This window comes from Peromyscus leucopus, chromosome 13, assembly GCF_004664715.2.
Source record: "Peromyscus leucopus breed LL Stock chromosome 13, UCI_PerLeu_2.1, whole genome shotgun sequence".
NCBI classification, from domain to species: domain Eukaryota; kingdom Metazoa; phylum Chordata; class Mammalia; order Rodentia; family Cricetidae; genus Peromyscus; species Peromyscus leucopus.
The window spans coordinates 53,336,237-53,359,532 of NC_051074.1; the positions used below are offsets into that span (position 1 = coordinate 53,336,237).

A 23,296-nucleotide genomic window follows, 5' to 3' on the forward strand; every position below is an offset into this window, starting at 1 on the left:
ATGTGTAAATGATCTTATAGACAGTGATAAAAATAAAATAGAAAAGAAAACCTAAAGGCCATTTAAAACCAAAAAAAAAAAATCTTTTCTTTAGTAAGTAAAATTTTTTTGCAAAAAATAATCCAAGTATGGCCAGAGAGTACGAGAGAAAGAGGCATCAGGATTAACATATAGAAGAAGCCGGTCGGCAAAAAGATCAGAAACCGTTCCCCACCAGGGCTCCATGTTACAGAACAGAGCATGCGCCAGAAAAGCCCTGGCTCTCTGAGCGGAGATGGCCGGCGCTGGTCCCACCCCTCGGACACTGAAGGCTACTTCCTCCCACAGCAGCGCCTTCCTCTTTTTTAATACACTTTAAAAAAAAAATCACAATCCATGGTCCGATTCTTTGTTCTCTAGCACAAGAACGCACACATCTCAACAGGTGCCCCTGAGACCTCAGACCCACACCTACAACACACGCATAATTTTAAAACGAGCATTTAATATTTATGTCTGACCTACAATATTTCAGTGTAAGTCACCGTCTGCGTTATGGCATATACGTGTTCAGGAGCGGCCACAGCAGCATAAGACATTTCTCTTAACCCATTTTACTAGAAGCCTCTGAAGAAGCTGATACCACAGTCTTCATTTTACTGCTCTAAGTCACAACCTAGATCACCTGGTCAGACCTGGGCTCAGATTCACATGTCACCCAAGGACTTCAACAGACACACGCCAAAAATGTGGAATTTGCCGGGCGGTGGTGGCACACACCTTTAATCCCAGCACTCGGGAGGCAGAGCCAGGCCGATCTCTGTGAGTTCGAGGCCAGCCTGGTCTACAGAGTGAGTTCCAGGACAGCCAGTACTACACAGAGAAACCCTGTCTCGGAAAAAAAAAAAAGTGAAATTCTTGTAACACCAGCCAACTGAGCTGCTTGGTGAGTTTCAGGCCAGCAAAGACCCATGATAGACAGCACATGAAGAAAACACACACACACCACACACACACAAACATGCACACATAACTCATAAAAGATACGCTATTTTATTCTAATTACTATTGGATGCAACAGAGAAAGACAAATCACCATATTTTGAAATAATCGATTTTTCCAGAAATATTAAAAGCTAAAAAACAAACGAAAAAAAAAAAAGGAAAAAGGAAAAGCTGCCCATGAAACAGAAGCGTGTGGCCGGCCCTCTATTGAGGAACAAGCACCCACCCGTGAGAGCTCACCCGGGCTCCACCACAGCCTCTCTTGCCAGATGACTGCATCTGATCACAATCCTTCCTTGAATAATCATCAGCCCCATCTCGCTCCTCCCGTGATTTAGAGAACTACCTATGAGATGCGGCGGGGGCGTAACATGAAACTTGCTGGAACTTTCCAGGGATGAGAGTTTACGCGCCATCCAAAGCCTCTCCCAGGCCAAGTCCTAACTTAGTGCCGCCTGCGCCGCGGGGCAAGCCAGCTCCCAGAACCAGGCTCTAACTAGGCTCTAACTAACTAACTCCCCAGATCCTAACAACCCCACCCCACCCCGCATACACACACAATCCACAAGCCTAGGCAGGCAGGCAGGTGGTAGGAAACACCCCAGCAAAGGCATTGTTCAAACCTCCATAAAAGTACAGCCGCCCGCACCATCTCCTAATTGAACGGAACTCATAACTTCCCTTGTAAAGACGCCTAACCTCGCCGCCGGGGCAGATTTCTGAGTTTTTAATCTGTGCTTCCTTATTCCTTCATTCTCTAGACGGTCCTGTTTCTTTCTTTCTTTCTTTCTTTTTTTTTTTTTTTAATAGAAATGATAGGCTGGGGAGGTAGCCGGGTGGTAGAGTGCGTGCCTAGCATATGTAAGGCCCTGGATTCAATCCCCAGGACTACAGATTTCATACATATTCAGATCGCTAAGACTGTGTTTGGGGGTGTGCATGTGCGTATCAGAAGATGTGCAGTTTGGGGGTCGTGGGGGTAAGTGGATCCCGAGATGGAGCAGCCAGGTCAGTTGAAATTTAAATTTTAGCTTCTGTTCAAGGAGGTGGGGGTTTTTCCAAACAGACATCCATCTAAGGGATGGGGTGGGGGGGTCGCAGAGGGCGACTGCCCACACAGATAAAGCTCCCGGCTTCCCTTTCAGTATTCAAACCCCGAATCCCTCTACAGCCATGTGGTCTCCAGATCCCACACTCAGAAGCCTAGAAAGTTCTAGAATCGAGATCCTTCCCCCTCCACTTAGCAGCCCAGCTGACCTGATCAGAAACCGACCCCGAGGTCTTCACATGGAGGAGCGGACCACGGCGGGCCGGGCGGGCGAGGGCACCCGGCTCCCAAGCCCCTTCTCTGGGCCGGGGACAGGCAGAGGGCAACCGAGAGCTGCCACTTGTACGCGTCTGTACTTCCTGCTCTGGGGCACAGGCGGGAGACGGAAGGCGGGAGGAAGAGGCTGGCCTCGGGTACTCAAACGATGAGGCTAAGGGGAGCCTGTCCAAAGTGCTACACATGTACCCACTGCCTGCTGAGCGTGTCACGCGCCTCCCCTGTCGCCCGGTCTCGAGACAGTTTCACTTCCACTTTCACGGCACAGGAGTGAGTCTACGTGACCCGATAACATCTAGGAACCACCAAGGAGAACAGCAAAGGGCATTTGTCTTTCTGAGATTGGCTCGCTGGCCTTAAGAGGATTATCTCAGGGGTTTTTGTCCATTTTCCTGCAAATGATGTAACTGTTTTGGGTTTTTTTTTATTTGTTTGTTTTTGTTTTATTGTTATTGGTTTTGGTTTTTGGAGACAGGGTTTCTCCGTGTAGCCCTGGCTGCCCTGGAACTCGCTCTGTAGACCAGGCTGGCCTCAAATTCAGAGACTCACCTGCCTCTGCCTCTTCAAGTGCTGGGTTAATCCTTTAATAGGCGTGTGGATTTTATTTTTTATGCAGTATTTTAAATACCCAAAGAAGCAGTTAAATACTCTGTTCTTTGTGACTGAAAGTTTCCGTGTGTGTGTGTGTGTGTGTGTGTGTGTGTGTGTGTGTATACAATGCTACATCTTCCTCATCTATTCCTCTGTTTTTAATGGTTGGGTTGGTTCCAATGAACAAATACATAAATTCCCTGCTGTGAATTAGTTCAGATATTTTCAGGTGTGCCCATATACGAGTTCTTTTGTCTATTACATAAGATTTGTAAGAAATGAGAGTGTTGCCGGGCGGCGGATCTCTGTGAGTTCGAGGCCAGCCTGGTCTACAAAGCGAGATCCAGGACAGGCTCCAAAACTACACAGAGAAACCCTGTCTTGAAAATAAATAAATAGAAAAAAAAAGAAACAAAAAGAAAGAAAGAGAGAGAGAGAGAGAGAGAAAGAAAGAAAGAAAGAAAAGAAGGAAGGAAGGGAAAGAAAAAAAGAAAGAAAGAAAGATAGAAAGAGAAAGAAAGAAAGAAAGAGAAAGAAAGAAAGAAAGAAGAGTGTTAATCATCCTAATTTGATCACTACTCTATTTATTAAAAAAAAAAAAAAAAAAAAAAGATTTGTTGGGGCGGAGAGATGGCCCTGAGGTTTATGAACACTCACTCACTACACTTGCAGAGTATCTATGTTCGGTTCCCGGTACCCACATGGTGGCTTAAACTGTAACTCCAGGGGATCTGTGCCCCGTCCCATCCCTTCCTGTTCTCCCCCCCCCCCCCCCACACACACACACCAGGTGCACCTACATATATGCAGGCAAAACACTCATATACATAAAATAAAAACAGAAATAAATTACGTTTTAAAGAAAGAAGCTGAGACCTAACCAAGCAGAAGGACCATAGAGGGCTCCCTGTAAAAAAGAGAGAAAAGAAAGGAAGAAAAAAGAAAAGTAAGAAATAGAAAAATGGGCTGGAGAGATGGCTCAGAGGTTAAGAGCACTGGCTGCTCTTCCAGAGGTGGTGAGTTCAATTTCCAGCACCCACAAGGTGGCTCACAACCATCTGTAATGAGATCTGGTGCCTTCTTCTGGTGTTCAAGCATACACACAGAACACTGTGTACATGATAAATAAATAAAATCTTTTTTTAAAAAAAAGAAAAGAAATAGAAATATGACTGTGATAATTACCAACACCTACTTAAAGCTAGTCACTGCTTAAGGCATACTGAGACATTACTGGCCTCAGGTCATAGTTTTGTGTGTGTGTGTGTGTGTGTGTGTGTGTGTGTGATGTTTTAAGTGCAGAGTTGGTGGAAGCAGGAAAATCATAAGTTTAAAAGTTCAAGGAGCTGGGCGGTGGTGCGCGCTGGGCGGTGGTGGCACAGGATCTCTGTGAGTTCAAGGCCAGCCTGGTCTCCAAAGCGAGTTCCAGGAAAGGTGCAAAGCTACACAGAGAAACCCTGTCTCAAAAAAACAAAAAACAAAAACAAAAACAAAGGTTCAAGGAAGGGGGAGGAAGAGGGAGGTAGAGACACAGAGATTGGGGGAGGGGAGAGAGAATCGGGGGGTATTAGGGTTGGGGGGTGTCTTAAGAGTTGGGGGAGCACATAAGCCGCGGCAGGACACGCAGCAGAGGCTAGAGGACTCCGCACGGTGATGTCCCCCAATGATTGGCCCAGCTCCGGAGCCCAATTGAAAAGAAAGTAACTAAAGTTGAATGAAGTTTCCTGGAGAGGCGCTCAGGGTCCCGCCGGCGCGGGCGGCCCTGTATTTCTGGAAGTGCCACGAGAGATCGCCACGGAAGCAACAGCCACGGGGAGTGGAACGAGACCGCTGTGCGGCACTGACCTGTCCCTGCTCGCGGGCCACAGCTCCGGGGATGACCGGCCACAGCTCCGGGGCTCGCGGGCCACAGCTCCGGGGCTCGCGGGTCACAGCTCCGGGGATGACCGGCCACAGCTCCGGGGCTCGCGGGCCACAGCTCCGGGGCTCGCGGGTCACAGCTCCGGGGATGACCGGCCACAGCTCCGGGGCTCGCGGGCCACAGCTCCGGGGATGACCGGCCACAGCTCCGGGGATGACCGGCCACAGCTCCGGGGATCACCGGCCACAACTCCGGGGATGACCGGCCACAGCTCCGGGGCTCCCGGGCCACAGCTGCGGGAAGAAGGTCTGCAACGCCCGCAGCAGGCCGCCGCTAGCTTTCGGAGCCCGGCTGTCCCCAGGAGTGCTCGCACTTCCTGTTCCCACGAGGCCCGGCCACCGTTTCCGAGCGAGCCCAAGAAGCCGGGCTTTATACCTGATCACCCCAGGTTAGGTGACGTAATCAAGAGCCCTCCGCAGACCCCAACCCTCCGCGGGGGGGGGGGGGGGGAGGGGGCCGCGGGTCCCAGGGGAAGGAGCGGGAGGGGAGCGGGGAGGGGGCGGGTCCCAGGGGAAGGAGCGGGAGGGGAGGGGAGCGGGTCCCAGGGGAAGGGGGGGGGGCGCGGGTCCCAGGGGAAGGAGCGGGAGGGGAGCGGGGAGGGGCGGGTCCCAGGGGACCCGCAGGGAGGAGCGGGAGGGGACGGGGAGGGGCAGGGGACGGGGGTCCGCGTGGAGGGTCGGGGGGGACGGGGAGGGGCAGGGGACGGGGGTCCGCGTGGAGGGTCGGGGGGACGGGGAGGGGCGGGGGGCGGGGGGCCGCGTGAAGGGTCGGGGGGGACGGGGAGGGGCGGGGGGCCGCGTGGAGGAGCGGGGGGACAGGGAGGGGCGGGGGGCCGCGTGAAGAAGCGGGGGGGGGGGCGGAGGGGGCCGCGTGGAGGGGTGGGGGACGGGGAGGGGCAGGGGAGGACGGGGGTGGGGAGGACGGGGCGGGGGCTGATGGGACGGGGTACTTCCCAACTGAAAGAAATGACTCATTCCGAGACGAGAGTTAATCATTAGAGGCGTGGTGGTGCCAGCCGCCCTTGCTGTACACACACACACACACACACACATACACGCGCGCGCGCGCGCGCGCGCAATCCCATGCCTTAGGAGCCCCCGCCAATTCTTGAGGACACCACCTCTCACTCCGCCTTTCTGAGGCAGGCTGGGCGAACAACTGTAGTGTTTGCTTTGAATGCAGAGACCCTGCACTGTGTAAGCAGGATGGGTCAACCGGATGCAGGGTGCACTTTTAATGTCAGCACTCAGGGAGGCAGGAAGATTAGAATTAGCAAGATCCAGGCCAGAGCTACTGGAGACAATGAAGGAACACACACACACACACACACAACACACACACACACACACACACACACACACAAGGGACCAGGACCAGTTGTTTTTTTCCCAGGGGCCAGTTTGCTGAGACCTCTGCCCCATATTACCCCACCATCCAAGTTGATTATGTCTGGCTTCCAACAGACCCCCCGGGAAGTACGTCCAGTCTGGTAGCCAATCAGGGCCCTACCCGGCCATGAGCAGGAACTGTTTTCGCTCTTTTTACTCAGACAGACCTCTGACACAGCAGACAGACCCCTGACACCACAACTAGAGTTGCTGACCAGATGCCAAGAGCCGATCATAAAAGGATTCCTGTGTCAATAAGGGTCTACACCCAATCATTACAAAATACACTTAACCACAGGGGAATTCCCCTAAGCAGGCTTAAAACCGGCTGCCTTACCCTTCCCTGGAGTCGAAGCCATTTTGGGTGGGCCCCAGCATGCTGGTCTTTTCTTGAGAATAGAGCTGCTTTCTGCAATTGCATATTAGGTGTCTTCTGGTCATTTGGAGCCATCCTAGGGCCCTAACACACACACACACACACACACACACACACACACACACACATTAGGGTTCACCCAAGGCAACAAAGTGAGCTACATTTGCAGCCCCTTTATGGGTTTTCTTTATGTGTGTGTGTGTGTGTTGTACAGAAAGTGTGAGCACGTGTGGACAGGTGCGTGCATCTGTGCACACACCTGTGAAGGCAGAGGAGGATGCTGGGTGTCTTCCTCTATTGCTCTCACCTTGTTCCTTTGATACAGTGAGTCCCCATCCTAGTTTTTTTGGGGGACAGGCTGTACAGTGAGTCCCCACCCCAGTGTGTGTGTGGGGGGGGGACAGGCTGTACAGTGAGTCCCTATCCTAGCGTTGGGGTCATAGGCCGTTCAGTCAGTTCCTGGAGCATTTATCTAATTACTCTTTATTAATAAAAAATTGGGAGTCAGATATCGGGGAAAGAACCTGAAAAATCAGAGAAGCAGGGGAGCAGCCACCAGTGACCTATCTCTTCTGTTCCTTCCTCCAAAGGGGCCAAGATCCTCTCTTAGCCCCGCCTTACTACTTCCTGTCTCCTATCTGTCCACAGTCCTCCAAACCTCTATAGTTGATTTTGGTCAGCGAGTGGCTAACTCTACCCTCTGACTCCAAGCAAGCTTTATTTGTCAGAACACAATCAAAATGTCACACAATCAGTCCCCATCATGTGTTAGGGCCATAGGCCATGCAGTCCCCATCATGTGTTAGGGCCATAGGCCATGCAGTCCTTATCCCAGTACCATAGGCCAAGCAGTGTGACCCCATCCCAGTGCTAGGGTCCGAGGCCATGCTTTCCACCTGTGTGCTGGAGATCTGAACTTAGGGCACCGGGCCTGCGTAACAAGCTCTCCTACCTGCTAAGCCATCTCCCCGGACCCCGAAGTTTTTATTTTGGGACACACCCTTGGTTGAATTGTTCAGGCTGGCCTTGGCTTAACATCCTTCCCCTCTGTCTCCCAAGTAGCTGGGACTACAAGCTTGTGACACCAAGGCCTGGCTTGCTCTGAGTGTTTTGGTTTTTTTTTTAAGGTTTATTTATTTATTATGTATACAGTGTTCTGCCTGCAGGCCAGAAGAGGGCACCAGATCTCATTACAGATGGTTGTGAGCCACCATGTGGGTGCTGGGAATTGAACTCAGGACCCCTGGAAGAGCAGTCAGTGCTCTTAACCTCTGAGCCATCATCTCTCCAGCCCCTGAGTGTATTTTTATTCTCACATCTTCCTAACTGAGACTTAAAGAGATTTAAGATTACTAACAAGCCTGTGTTTTAAAGCATGGATAAAGAAAAACAAGAAAAATCAAAAGACCAGGGCGGGGTGGTAACCTAGCAGGAAAAGAGCCGCAATTCATACCCCATCAGGGACCACCGACCCAACACACACACACACACACACACACACACACACACACACACACACACACGGGGTGGGGTGAGAATCACCAGGTTTCAGACCCATACCTCACTCCAAACTGGGATGGTGGCAGGCCACCCTGCTCTGCAATGAGGTAGGGGAAAGGGTAGGTGTTAATCCCACCGACTGAGAATAAGACCACAGCACAGTTTAAAGCCAAATTTGAAGCAAGCTTTAATTAATACTGGCCAGGTGGATGCACTCTGGCCAGGTCCATACCCAGGTTCTTGGGAAATGGTCCAGAATCAAGTATGGCAAGGGTTTAAGAAGGAAAACCCATAATTCATTGCATTTCCCATCAGGTCCAATCCGGGGCAAGCATACATCCTAAAGTACCTCCAGCCCGTGAACCTCCTGTCCACATGTGATCAGGCACATCTGGCGCAGATGGATCAAACAAACTTGTTTAGGAGAATTAAAAACACATGGCTTGTTATCTCCTGTAAACAGTAGCCTCCAACATTTCAGGAACTACCTGTCCTTGGGCAAGGGGCTTGAAGATAAGAGGCATTTTTGTTTCATGAATCTCTTAGGCATAATAATTAAAACTCTATGGTGATATTTTAATTGTACTGAAATGTGATTTATTTGTATGTTAACAAAGTTGCCTGGGGGTCAGAGCTAATAGCAAGCCATAGCAGAGCTGGGCATTTGTGGTGCACGCCTTTAATCCCAGCACTTGGTAGGCAGAGCTAGGTAGATCTCTGTGTGGTCAAGGATACAGCCAGCATTGGAGACACACGCCTTTAATTTCAATACCATAGAAGACCTGGAGGTCTGTACATACAGGCAGTGACGAGACAGTCATGTGGTTGGGTTTACAACCAATGAGAAGGCAGAACAGAAAGTCTATATAAAGACAAAAACACAGGAAGTAGGTCTCTTTCGGAGAGGTCTCTTGGCTGAAGAGGCTAGCTGCAGCAGGCAGGTAAGGCTCTTAGCTCTGATCTCTTGGCTTTCTTCTTTGCCTTGGTTCTGTGTGTCTTATTTGATAAGACAGTTGGTTACATCTACAAAACTCAAAATGTAACTTTGGCTCTCATAGGGTATGAGACTTCTCTGTTTGCTCCTGCTATTACCAGACATACTACTCACTTCTTATCGCTGTGACAAGATGCCCAACGAGAAGCACTTTAAGGGAGGAAGAGAAGAGTTTATTCTGCCTTACAGTTCAAGGGATACAGTCCATCGTGACCGGAAAGGTGTGGCAGCTGGAACAGGAGGCTGGCTGGTCACACTACACTTCCTGTGTAGTCAGGAAGTGGGGCTTGCAGGGACTCGCTGCCACAGCTCTCCCAAGTACCACCACCAGCTGGGGACTGAGTGCTCACAGGAGACATTCCGTTAAAACCACAACACCAAAACCAGTGGAAGCTGGGAAGGCCAGACCAGTCTGCTGGCCATACAATCCAGATGTTCCCTGGAAGGTTCCCAGGTGTCAAATGCATCTGATAAAGTCTCCAGATGTGTGGTCCAAGGCACATACAACTGGGCCAAACATGAAGGATATGGTAGGTGTCCCATAGTCCATCCCACCCCACAATGGCAGGTGTGATTGAATAAATATTCTATTGAACAATTAAAGAACGGGGTCACTGACTGGGGAGAGGAAACAAAATGACAACATCCATGAACAGCACATGTCAGGCAAGAAGCCTGGGTCTCAGTGTCTCGAAGGTATCAATCATCTGTACTGCACATTTGATCAGGTCGTGGGACCCTTCCTCTATTTGTACAGCCTCTGGCTGCACATTTGATCAGGTCGTCGAGACCCCTCCATCCCTTTCAGTCCCATTCTGAACAGTTTCACGGATGAGTGTTATGGACTATTCCTTTACACTGTGTGAAGATGTGTCCCTGTGACTGGTTTAATAAAAAAAGCTAAATGGCCAATAGCTAGGCAGGATTTTCGGGGCAGAAAGACTGCTGGGAAGAAGAAGGCAGAGACAACAGGAGATGCAGGGCAAGCAGGATGGCCACTGCGGAGATGAGGTAATAACACCACAAGGCAGAAAGTAAATTAATAGAGATGGGTTATTTAACTTATAAGAGATAATTAGAAACGAGCCTACGCTATTGGCCAAGCCTTCATCATTAATAATAAGTCTCCATGTCATTACCGGGGAGCTGATGGTCCTGATGAAAAAGCCTGAGTACATATGTCTCCCAGTGTCGGCCACATATACCCACATAAGGCCTGAGAAAATTAAAAAGAAAAATCTAAACACAGAGTCAAACATGGATTCCTGGCATGGCTTCCTGCTGACTGAGTCTCCCGAGTAGACTCAGTGGACAGACACTGCCCGTGGGCTGGAGCCACCAGTACCATGCTAAGCCGAGCCATGCCGGCCCCTGACAGCAGTTTAAGATTTGTCTCACGCCATCAGAGAACGAGGCAGATGCTCAGTAAAGACAGATCCAGATGGGGGAAAAAAACCTCTGAACAGGGTACATTGTGTTTTAAAATGTGCGTAGATGCTGAAGAAAGAAAAGAAATGAGTAGAGGCAGTCATAGGAAAAAAATAGTTTAAAAATTATAAAGTCTTTAAAAAGAGTAAAGTAATGTAATAGAAAATATCAGCCATGTAAGCATGGAAAATATTATAACACAGAGAGTTTGGACCTTCTATGGTGCCTTGTTAAATTTGGATTTTTTAAATGCTGATGAACAGACAACAGCTGCTGAGAGACATTGGATTGTGGAAGGGACTGCTGAATTAAACCAGCCTGGTTACTTTAGGAATGCCTTAATTTTACAATGGAAGTCAGAAAATGTTTTGCTTTAGGGAAGAGGTTATACTTTTGTTTCCACAGAAAACAAAAGGCTGTGTAGTGAAAATTCTAATTGGTCTTAAAAATAAAAACCCAAAGTCGGATATCAGGGTAAATGCTGAGAGACCAGAGAAGCAAAGCAACCACAGCCACCCCTTACCTCACCAACTCCTCAGCCAAAAAGGGGCCAAGCTCCTGTCTCCTCCTGCCTTATATTCCTCTCTTTGCCCAGCCATATCACTCCCTGTCTCCACCTCCATAGTGCTGGGGTTAAAGGTGTGTGCCACCGCTGCCTGGCCTCTGTGATTAACCAGTGGCCAGCTCTGCCCTCTGATCTCCAGACAAGCCTTATCTGTTAGAGCACAAACAAAATATCACCACAAGGCTGAGGATTCATTCAAGTTTAAAGAGGATCAGGTTTGATCGGGTAAGATCCCCTGAAAATCCTGGCTACAGACATAAAATAAACCTAGAAAAACTACAAAGCATGTAACATATATTTTACCTGCTCAGACATAAAACAAAAAAAATCATCTTTGGCTAACTTGTGTGCAGTGTACAGCCCATACTTATGTTAATGCAGATATGCGTGTTACCTTTGAAAGTTTATGTGTTTTCAGAGCCAGGGGACTGGATACCAATGAAAATGAGTGGCCCAGGTGATCCAGCCTCTCAGAGCACCTCTGTTGCAGTTTCCTTAGAGTTCTGCATCCAGAACAGATTCAAGGCTGCTGGCTGAGATGGTCCAGCCTCAAAGGCTACTCCAGCCAGGACTACAGATAAGCCTTGCCCTTTCCCACTGCACAGAGACTGGACAACAGACATTATGGCCAGTTTTTCCAGGACTTGATCATTATCTCAATTTTCCCAGCGACCCCTAGAGATGCCATTGTCCCCTGCCCCCAGACAACAGGAAGCAGTCTAGAGAACATAACACCCACATTCCAAGAGGTGGAGTAGGTGATTTTTGGTCATTCAGTGGGTTATGGATATTTGTCATCATTTAGGGGGTTGGTTACAAATTGTTACTGGTCATGGTCAGGGAAAAAGCTAAACAAAGGACATTAGATTCAGGGATCTCTTTATGAAGGGGAAGTTTATGAAGAGGGGGATATAGTATAGAAATAATGGGATAAAAGGGTGGATTGTTAAGTCTACTTTTGAACAACCACTAGTCTCAAATATTTTTACAATGGTATGGAATTTTGTATATTAATTTAAGATTATTTTTATTAGGACATACTGTGCATATGTTTCTACTCTTGTTGAAGTTATTTACCTCTGAGGCTCATTTAACAATGCACTGTAAATTTCTGGTCCTTGAGAGCTATTATTACAAACTATTTAGGATAATAGAGAAATGTGGGTTAGCGGTCACCCCTTGTTGAGCAGACTCAAGCCCAGCTAGAGAGCTGCTGGGTACCACCAAGGCATGTGTACCCAGTACTGCACCTTTAGCATTATTGTGTCCTGCTGGTTGTTGTAATGCATGTGCATCATAGCTGGGTAGGCCTTTCCCCCGCCACTACCTCGGACTGTTGGATAAACGACCTACATTGTGCTTGTGGGTTCAAAGCTCTATGTCCACCTGGCAAATGAACTGGGATGTGACTATAAATACAACCAGCCCGTGTGGTATAGCAGCATGTTCTGAACCATTTTCTAGTCCAGACTGTTGCCCAGTTCTAGAATTATGAATAAATCCAATTAAGATATGAAAGAAAATAAGCTAAGAAATTTCTTTTTTCCATAGCTTGTCACTGCCTCAATAACAGAAAAATGTTATTGTGTTTAAATTGACTATACATTTGTTTTTGTTACTTATTAAGTAAAATGCGGCATTGACCTTTTCATGCATGGGGATTTTCATCACTTTGGTACTCAACTATTTGTGTGTGAGTATTTTTGTTGTTGTTTCTTTTGGTTTTTTGAGACAGGGTTTCTCTGTGTAGCTTTGGGGCCTTTCCTAGAACTCACTCTATAGCCCAGGCTGGCCTCAAACTCACATAGATCCACCTGGCTCTGCCTCCCAAATGCTGGTCTTAAAGGCGTGCACCACCACCACCCAGCTTTGTGTGAGTATTTTTATTGTGTGTGTTGTATGAGGTGGGTGCCAGGTCCCACCTGACTTTCAAACAGTCCTTGAATGGAGGAGTGAGGATTAAGAAACAATAGATATGAAAAATAGAGACGTAGATGGTGTAAAAGAAAAAGACAGAGACACAGAACAGCACCGGAAGGGCTCTGGGTCAATATCACAGTTGCCCGAGTTTATTCCTCATGGGCTTTTTATATACCAGCAAGGAGAGAGGTGAAACACCTCCCCCTCTCAGGGACACAATGGTTCAAGGTACAAAGTACAGACAAGTGTAAACACCTCCTTAATTCTCAAAACACCTAGTAGCCACGCCTTACAGTAAAACAGTCTGTCCTTAGGTATAAGACACCTGATAACCATGCCTTAGGCCAAAACATCCTATTATGCAGCCTTGAGTCAGGATGGAATAAGGCCACACTATGGAGTCTCTGTGGCCCCCACAGGTGGGGGTACACACACCCGTGCATGCACACAGAAGCCAAGGAAGGTGTCCCGGGTTTCCTTTTATCACTCTCTGACTATTCCTTTGAGGTAGGGTTTTCCCTGAACCTGGAGCTTGGGTTTTCTGAACTAGGCTGGCAGGCAGAAAGCCCCAGCAATGCCCCTGTCTCTGTGCCATTGGAGCTGAGATTGCAGTCATAGGTAGGATGCCAGGTTGTGATGTGGGTGATGTGGGCCCTGGGATCAGAGTCTCATGCTTGCACCGCAAGCCCTCTTCATCCTAAGCCATCACTGTCAGAATTCCCAGACCCTCCCCCAGCTCCATGACCGCACATGCGCTGTCCAGTAGCCAGGCAAGAGGTTTAGTCATCCCAGGGCCTTATGTCCTACGTAATCCATGCACTGCATGATCACATAATTTGAACACAGCGTGATCATGTAATCTATGTGCACGGGTGGCGTAGCTATGTAAGCCCATATGCACATGTGCAGGCCGAACCTATGAAAGTGGGTTCCACTGATCCCTCTGCCCTTTTTCCTGCATGATCAGTCCCGACAGGCCTATGCACATCCCTTCTGTTTCCTGCCCTTAATAAACTCTTTTAGTGGGTTTTGTTGGACCTCGTGTCTTTTCTCCCATGGTAATCAGCGCCACTTAATGAGTAACATTGTGTTGCTTAATTAATAACATTGGTGCAAAGATGAAGCAGGCCCTCTTCGAGCTCTGCACCCGGGACCCTGTACTGAGGTGTACTCTATCTGTGACTGCCGGCTTTTCCATGTGCCCGGCCGCTGGAATGCTTCACACAACACCAGCTGCTTCCATTGGTGAGTTTCCCCTTTCCAGCCAGCGTAAACAGTCCCCTGGACCCATGGAAGGACCTTCAATCATCCAGCGCCCTTCTGGTGTCCCCAGGATTGGGGGAACCCCTGTCCACAGCCGTCATCGGCTACAGTTGGCCCCCATCGCAGGCTTAAATCTCTAGCCATTTCCCACAACTGCAGTCTGAGATATCGTTCGCCCTGTTGGACCCCGTCCTCGGCTGCGTACTCGGGCTGTGTACACCCCACCCTCATTCTCTGGCTTGATGAAGCATTGAAGGACTTGTACCAATGCCAATAGTCAATCCTTATTTGATCTCTGGGATGCCTGAGATTGTAGTCTTAGATCGAGTTTGTTTTTTTTTTTTATTTTATTATTATTTTTTTCTCTCTGCCGCAATCATGGAAAATAAGGCTTCCACGCTATTAGTCCCACCTCTCCTCTGAGAAATGGCCTAGATATCCCTTAGATAACAATAAAGAGTGGCCATCTAATGGCTTATTGGACCCCAATATTTTACAGGAATTATCTAACTTCTGCCAGCGAACAGGCAAACTGAGTTACCTTATCCCTGAGCTTTTTTTTTTTTTTTTTTTTCCACCTAAGCTCCAAACCCTGCCTTCTTGATTGCTCTCTCCTGCCCACGTGCTCTGACACTTCCTAATCACCTACTTCCTGAGGAGCGCAGACAAGTTTGGGAGCAGGCCAGGACACATGCAGATGAGGTTCATCGAATTAATGCCGCCCATCCCTCCGGGGCTGAGGTGGTTCCCGATAAGGGCCCACGTTGGGATTATAATACCTGAGTGGCTCTCTAGCTATCGATCAATTTATAACTTGCCTCCTGGCAGGTCTTCTTAAGGCTGCCCTCAAACCGGAAAACTATGAAAAGCTGAAAACATAAATTCAAGATAAGGAGGAAAATCTGTCTCATTTTTTAGAACAGCTTACAAAGGCTCTCTTACAATATACTAGTCCGGATCCTGAGAGCCCAGAGGACAGACAGCTCCTTATGACTCACTTTGACTTGCAGAGCTTCCCAGACATCAGGGCTAAACTTAAGCATATGGAGAGAGGGTCTCTGACCCCACGGGCAGAAGTCTTAGCACTGGCATTTTGGGTACCATGGGAGAGATGAGAAAGCCCATAAAACTGAACTACCAAATGCTGGCACACACTATCTGACCAGCCTCCTGGAGGCCTCCAGGTCTGTGTTTTAAGTGTGGTAGAAAAGGCCACTGGGAGCCGGGCGGTGGTGGCACACGCCTTTAATCCCAGCACTCGGGAGGCAGAGCCAGGCGGATCTCTGTGAGTTCGAGGCCAGCCTGGGCTACCAAGTGAGCTCCAGGAAAGGCGCAAAACTACGCAGAGAAACCCTGTCTCGAAAAACCAAAAAAAAAAAAAAAAGAAAAGAAAAAGAAAGAAAGAAAAGGCCACTGGGCTCATGCATGCCTTACCCCACGTGGGCCACCATCTGGGCCTTGTACAAAATGCCACCAAGAGGGACTCTGGTCAGCAGACTGCCCCTGTGCACCTTGTGGCGTGGGGTCATCAAATGAAGACCACCCTCCGGCTGATTTCCTAGGCTTGGCCATGGTCGAGGGTTGAAGGTGCCATCTCTCACAGGGAACCCAGTGTAGCCACTACAGTATCGGGGCGATCCATTTCCTTCCTTTCGGACACTGGACTGATGCCCACCGAGTCAGCTGGAAGCAGTTTGGGGAGACATGGTGCCCCCATTCCTGTTTACCTGCCATTTTTTATTATAAGCAAAGAGTCTGTAATGTTAGCATTCCTAGCCACTCCCCCAGCTACATGACCTTACATGGGCTGTCCAGTAGCCAGGCAAGATGCTTAGTCATCCTAGGGCCTATGTCCTACATAATCCATGCACTGCATGATCGCGTAATCTATGTGCATGTGTGGTGTAGCTACGTAAGCCCATGTGCACATGTACAGGTGGAACATACAAAAGTAGGTCCTCCTTATCCCTCTGTCCTTTTCCCTACACGACCATTTCCATAGGCCTAAGCACACCTCTTCCATTCCCGTCCCTTAATAAACTCTCTTTTTGTTTGTTAGTTTGGTTTTGGTTTTTCGAGACAGGGTTTCTCTGTGTAGCTTTGTGCCTTTCCTGGAACTCACACTGTAGACCAGGCTGGCCTCGAACTTACAGAGATACACCTGGCTCTGGCTCCCGAGTGCTGGGATTAAAGGCGTGTGCCACCACCGCCCGGCTTAATAAACTCTTATAGTGGGTTTTGTTGTACCTCTCGGCTTTTCTCGAACGGTAAACAGCACCGCTTAATGAAAAACATTGCACTGCTTAATAAATAACAACACTCCAGTCCCCATTTCCATCACTTCATCAGTCTTACGGTGCTATTGTGTTGTATTATTTCAAGGTGTGTTACTTTTGTTTATGCACTGTAACATTTGTTTAGTGATGCAAAGATGTGTTTGATTAAGTAAAATTCACCAGCCGTCAGGAGGCTGAGTCAGCACCTGGCTGACAGGAAGTGGTAAGGAGGAGCCAGGTGGGGAAGGGTCTTTAAGGAGAGGTGAGGGGAAGCAGGAGGGCTTTTTGGAGGAGGCGAGCACAGAGAAGAGGAGAGCTACTTGCTATTCAGCCTCTGAAGAGCAAAATTCCACCTTAACCTTTGAATCTTGAGTTCTTTGGAGGGAGAGAGGTTTAGTGAAGTTCCCTTTGTAATTTTGGGAGAGTTGGAGCCCGAGGGAACAGATTTCCCTCCAGCGACAGCCCTGGCGGCCTAACCGCAGCTGGTCAGACAGCTGTGGCTTAAAAGGCAGCAACCATTAAATAAAGGACAACACTTTGGTAAGAATGTGTAGTGAAATCGCCGGGTGGTGGTGGCGCACGCCTTTAATCCCAGCACTTGTAAGGCAGAGCCAGGCGGATCTCTGTGAGTTCGAGGCCAGCCTGGTCTGCAGAGCGAGATCCAGGACAGGTGCAAAACTACACAGAGAAACCCTGTCTCGAAAAACCAAAAAAAAAAAAAAAAAAGCATATGTAGTGAAATCTACCCCCTTGGATATTTGAGGTATATGGTACAGTATCGTCAATTATTGGTCCAATGGTGCACAGCGTATATGTGGAGCACGTTCATCTTGCTAAGTGGAAACTTGATAACCATCTATTAGTAACCCTTTGCCCCTCTTCCCAGATCCTGACTTTGTCATTCCACTCTTCAAGTCTATGAAGTTGAGGCTAGGGGATGTCTCGGGAGGTGAGTTCTTGCCAAGCCTATACTAGGCCATAATTTTGAGTGACAGCATTGAATTCGAAGGAATTTTCAGAAACACTTAGCTCATGACAACCCTGACCTAAGGAACAGACTAACCCACTGACTGACTCATATATCATGGAGTTGTCCGGAACGGTGAAAAGAAGTGAGTCATCTGGGCACGTTCTTACCCGAGTATTTCGTAACAGAACTTTTCCTAGGAGATGCCACACACGTCTACTCACCCCAGATAGGACACTGATGATAAACTAAAGTACAGACACCTCCAAAGTCCAGTGAGTTTTATTGGGGTGACTTACAGGAATATAAGTGATGGCTTACTTACTTACATGAGCAGAAACAACTCGGCTACATCACCAAAGCCCAAAGCATGGGTGACCGTTCACAAAGCTGGGAACCTGGAGCTCACAGCACAGCCTGCAGGCCACTCAACAGGTTGGAGAGCGTCCTTTCCAGATAGCTCCGTTGGTCTACACCTCTTCCAGGCAGCTTGGCTCGTTTCTGCTTCTTTCAAGCAGCTGATCTGGTCTCAGAGTGTTTTCGCAGCTTGACTCTAGGAGCATCCTTTTCCACCTTTGTACGGAGCCTTTTGGGTTTGTTGTTGTTTCCTTTGAATTAACCGAGCCCTGCTTGAGTTGTGGGGTGGGTGAACGTACATCATGCTTGGTTGTGTCTCCAGTGGTTTTCCAAATCTGCAAAACACTCGGGTTAGCATTGCATCACCCTACCACAAAGCCTTCCTGGGAATAGGCAGGGCAAAGCAACCCCCTGAACCACCATCCCATAATAAATATGACCTTGGTGAAGCGCCCCAAAGTCCTCTGTCATCTTTTCGGAGCAAATGTCAGGTGACCCCAGAAGTTTACAACTAAAGAAGGTACTGAAGCAAGGGGCTGGAGAGATGGCTCAGCGGTTGAGAGCACTGGCTGTTCTTCCAGAGGACCTGGGTTCAATTCCCAGCAACCACATGGTGGCTCACGACCATCCGTAATGAGATCTGGCGCCTTCATCTGTAATGAGATCTGGCGCCCTCTTCTGGCCTGCAGACATACGTGCGGGCAGAACACTGTATACATAATAAATAAATAAATCTTTTATTAAAAAAAAAAAAGATGAAGGTACTGAAGCGGAACACAAGGGACATCTAAACCGTCTACAGTGGAAAGGTTCCGGCCATGCGGCTTCCTCCGCAGATCAAAGTTGCGCACAAAGCATGATGGGACATGTGCTAATGTTTTCTGTCATCCTCAGCTCTCCTCTCTGAGTGATTATGTTTACATGTCCTAGAACTCTTCCACAGAGCCTCCCTACATTTCTCCACACCTGATAAACTCAGTGGGCCAGACTTAATTGGCTCAGATCTAAGGCCAAAGAGGAATATGGTCTTGCTCTCCCTGCAGAACCTGCTGGCTCCCTGGGTCAGACAGGTCCTGGGCGGCGCTGTGGATGGCGCTGTACCGGTTCCCTGCTCACTCACAGCACCTGACTCCTATGTACTAAGAAGAGCATTCCAGTGTCAGGAGGGCTCAGGGGTGTCTGTGAGCTACTTAAAGATCACTTAGGGGTTGGGGATTTAGCTCAGTGGTAGAGCGCTAAGGCCCTGGGTTCGGTCCTCAGCTCCGGGGTGGGGGTGGGGGATCACTTAGTTGGCCAGGCATGGTGGTGCATGGAAGTAGGTGGATCTCTGTGAGTTTGATGCCATCCTGCTCTACATTGCAAGTTCAAGGCCAGCCAGGGCTATGTAATGAGGCCCTCTCCACAAACAAGCAAACAGAAACTGCAAAACCCCACAAGATCACCTATTTGTAGGCTTCTCCCCTGTCAGGAAGAAAGGGGGCACTAAACAGGGAACTAAAGGGGGCCTCAAGTCCCTCCAAGGGGCTCTGAGAATCGAGGTTTGCTGATACGGCCAAGAAGGACCAGGTTTCGTGAGTTCCTCTGTTTGCACCAGGTTTCATGAGTTCCTCTGTTTGCACCACTCGGCTCTAAAGGACACCAAGGCACCGGAAGCTTTGCAGGCCGGCTCATGTCGGAGCTCCTCAGTGTAGTGACAACAGAGGCTGGGAGTCACCTCACCCGAGGGAACGCCCCGCTCTGAAAAAATGCAAAAATAGCTGAAGGAAACCAGATGTGTGGTTACAGGCGAATGCAAATGAGCCCAACTATTGATGTGACCAACCGTCTTATTAAATAAGAAACACAGAAACAATGTAAAAGAGAAAGCCGAGAGGTCAGAGCTCAGAGCTAAAATCTCACCCTTCCGCCTGCGGTGTCCCAGCTTCCCGAAAGAGAGCTATTTCCTGTCTGTTCGTCTATTTATAGTATGTTGTTCTGCCTTCTCATCGGTTGTAAACCCAAACACATGACTGCCTCGTCACTGTCTGAATGTACAGCTCCCTAGGTCTTAAAGGCATATGTCTCCAATGCTGGCTGTATCCCTGAACACACAGAGATCTATGGGATTAAAGGCGTGTACCACCACCGCCACACTCTTGCTATGGCTCTAATAGCTCTGACCCCCGGACAACTTTATTAATTAACATACAATCAAAATCACATTTCAGTACAATTAGATTACCACCACACCCAACGTCCAAGAGACTCGGGGACTGGGGGGGGGAAGATGTAGAAAAGGGAGGAAACCTTTCTTTTCTTTCTTTCCTTCTTCTTCTTCTTCTTCTTCTTCTTCTTCTTCTTCTTCTTCTTCTTCTTCTTCTTCTTCTTCTTCTTCTTCTTCTTCTTTTTGTTTTTTCGAGACAGGGTTTTTTTGTGTAGCTTTGGTGCTTGTCCTGATCTTGCTCTATAGACCAGGCTGGCCTCGAACTCACAGAGATCTGCCTGCCTCTGCCTCCCAAGTGCTGGGATTAAAGGCGTGAGCCACCACCGCCCGGCTCATGCAGTATTTTCAAACCAATTTTACATTTGGAAGTCCATATTGGTTCAATCTTCTGATTTTTCTTTCTCTTTTTTCTTAGTTCAAGACATCTGTGAATGTTACAAAAACTGTACAGAGCTTTGCATCTGCTTTTCCTTTGAGTTTCATCCCAACCCCCTGTCCTGATTCTGTCTTTTAAAGACTCCCCGGAGCCCATTTCCACAGGGCGAGCACCTTCTGGCCCGCCTGTTCACGTTGCCTTGCTGCCCTCTGGTGGAATTATTAGGCATTGATCACAAATAGCATGAAATTCACACCTGGAAAAACCACAGACAGATGTGAAACACCCATGATTCTGCCAAAGATGTGGATCTGGGTGTAAGTGGCCAGGAATTTGCTACAACAGAAAAATGTAAAGAAAATATTCTAGACATTTTCAAACTAAATAAAACACTTGTAAATAATTCACAGGTCAGCTGGGCGGCGGTGCACACCTTTAATCCCAGCACTCGGGAGGCAGAGGCAGGCGGATCTTTGTGAGTTCGAGGCCAGCCTGGTCTCCAAAGTGAGTTCCAGGAAAGGCACAAAGCTACACAGAGAAACCCTGTCTCAAAAAACCTAAATAAATAAATATAAATAAATAAATAAATGAATAACATACATAAATAAATGTTTAAAAAATAATTTACAGGTCAAACCAAAAAAACCATGAAGAAATGAAGTTGTTTACAGGGTCCCTCACTGAACGTGATGCTCACTATTTCAGCCAGGCTGGCTTGCTAAAGCTCCAGAGATCCACCCGTCTCTGCCCCGCAATGCCGGGGTTACAGACATGCCCTGATTTACATGGGTTCTAGGGACTTTGGATTCAGGAACCCTTGTTTGCACGGCAAGTCCCCTCATCCAGGGAGCCATTTCCTCCGTTTTGATTGGGGAGATTATAAGGTATCTCCAGAAATGCCTTGAGTAGAATTAGAATCTGGTAAGGTTAAACCAGGAACCACAAGGGTTGCCCAAGGGTTTCAGCACCTTTTCCTATAACTGGGTTTCTAATGAGAGACCTGGAAAATTATAGGTTTATGGCTGGGATGGGAAAGGGAATTAATAACGGAAGCGGTTATTAATTGGGCTGGAATTCTTGCTTCTTTGCTGGCACAAAGCTTCAACTGGATGCCAAGGCGAGGGGCTCACATCCTCCCTGCCTTCCTCTCCCACCTCAACTTGACACTGTGGAATGAGCTTGGCCTTTAGTCCCAGACAGATCTGAATTCAAATCCTGGCTCTCTGCCTCTCACTAAGAACTCAGGCACCTTCCTTGGCTTCACTGAGACCCAGGCTTCCCATGTGAAAAATGACTGCTTAGCCCAGGAGGTAAGCGGCAGATGTGATATTTGCACAGTGTTTTACTCAGAGCAGGTCCTCTAGAGACGATAATTCCTTCCCCTCTAGTTTTCTCTGGGACAAGAAAGGGAGGCAGGAAGTTTGGCTTGTAGCCAGGCTTCCGACCAGTCCAGATGCAACGTGGACTAGAAGTCAACAGCTCAAGGCATGTGAGTCACTCTCCTCCAAACCTTTGCCCAAGCCACTGACAATTCCAGCGGGGAATGACCTCCTTGACCCCAGCCTCCCAGGACGCTCGGTTCTTGTTGCCTGAAAAATACCCCTCATATTGATAATTTCTGCACTTGAGAGTTATGGAAATCAACTGAGTTGATACATGTGGAATATTTAAAACAGCTAATATTCAGGGTAACACAAGTGTAGACAAACGTACACACACACACATATTATATATAGGGAGAGAAAGAATAACGTTTGTCTACAAAGTCAAGGTCAGTTTATTTTCTAGTTTCAATACACTGCCTCTTCACTTCCAAGTCACTTTTCTTGGATCTTGTTTTGTGACAATGTAGCTAGCAGGTGCGCCCAAGCTTTTCACGTTGTCACACAACATTGTCACTTACAAAGTTCATGCTTAAAAAATCAAGTTACGGGGAAAAAAAAGTACCCTCGAGCCAGGCGGTGGTGGCGCACGCCTTTAATCCCAGCACTCGGGAGGCAGAGCCAGGCGGATCTCTGTGAGTTCGAGGCCAGCCTGGGCTACCAAGTGAGCTCCAGGAAAGGCACCAAAACTACACAGAGAAACCCTGTCTCGAAAAACCAAAAAAAAAAAAAAAAAAAAAAAAAATTACCCTCGAATATATACAATGTTTTCAGTCAGTTTATGATTTCTTAACTATCCGATGGCTCAGGAGGCCTCCTGGATAAGGTGTGACCGCCCTGGCCATCCGGCACACTTTTAAGATCTATCTGTAGAGGGCGCTGAAAGGAGCGTGCAAAGCTTGGCGGAGGAGCGAATTTCCCTTCCCTGCTCCTGTGGTGCGCTAGTCAGAACGTGCAGGCCACCCTGTGGGGCTCACTCCCTGTGGGGCTCACTCGTAGAAATTTGTGGCAGCGTCTGTGTGGGCAGCTCCCTGCTCCCAGCTCCCCTTTGCTGGCCATGCCCTCCGTCAACCTCTCTCTCACGATCAAGCTGCATGTTCATCCAGTCCTGTGCCCAGCATCGGTGCGCCTGGAATTGGTGCACCCGGCACGAGCCTTCTCTTCTGCCCATTCTGTTCCCTCCTTGAGTACCTCCCTGAGCCCTACAGACCACGCTGGCTATCCCAGCGTTCTCCAGAGGGCTCTTTCGCCTTGACTACTTGTCTTAGACTTTCTATCGTTGTAATAAAACCTCCACATAATAAAAGCTACGTGCAGCAAACTGATAGCCAACGTCATCCTGAATGGGGGGAAGTGAGCACGTGTCCTCCAAGATCAATAGCAAGGATGTCCTTTCTGTCCACCCTTGTTAATACCCCATACATTACTCTCAATCTCAGCTAAAGCAATAAGACAAGAAAAAAAAAAAAAAGAAGTGGAGA

The 23,296-nt window shown here is 48.4% G+C and overlaps 1 protein-coding gene across 2 annotated transcripts in view; it reads right to left on the bottom strand.

The window, feature by feature from the left end:
- Nucleotides 1-4,936, bottom strand: part of Casp8 (caspase 8) — a 31,771-nt gene extending 26,835 nt beyond the window's left edge. The window contains exon 1 of one of the 2 annotated variants that reach the window (XM_028885698.2): nucleotides 4,745-4,936. The gene's annotated coding sequence lies outside the window, so the exon portion shown is untranslated. Of the gene's footprint in view, nucleotides 1-2,241; nucleotides 2,692-4,744 lie in introns of those variants that run through there. The other variant, XM_028885702.2, reaches the window with a different exon arrangement.
- Nucleotides 4,937-23,296: the final 18,360 nt, after the last annotated feature.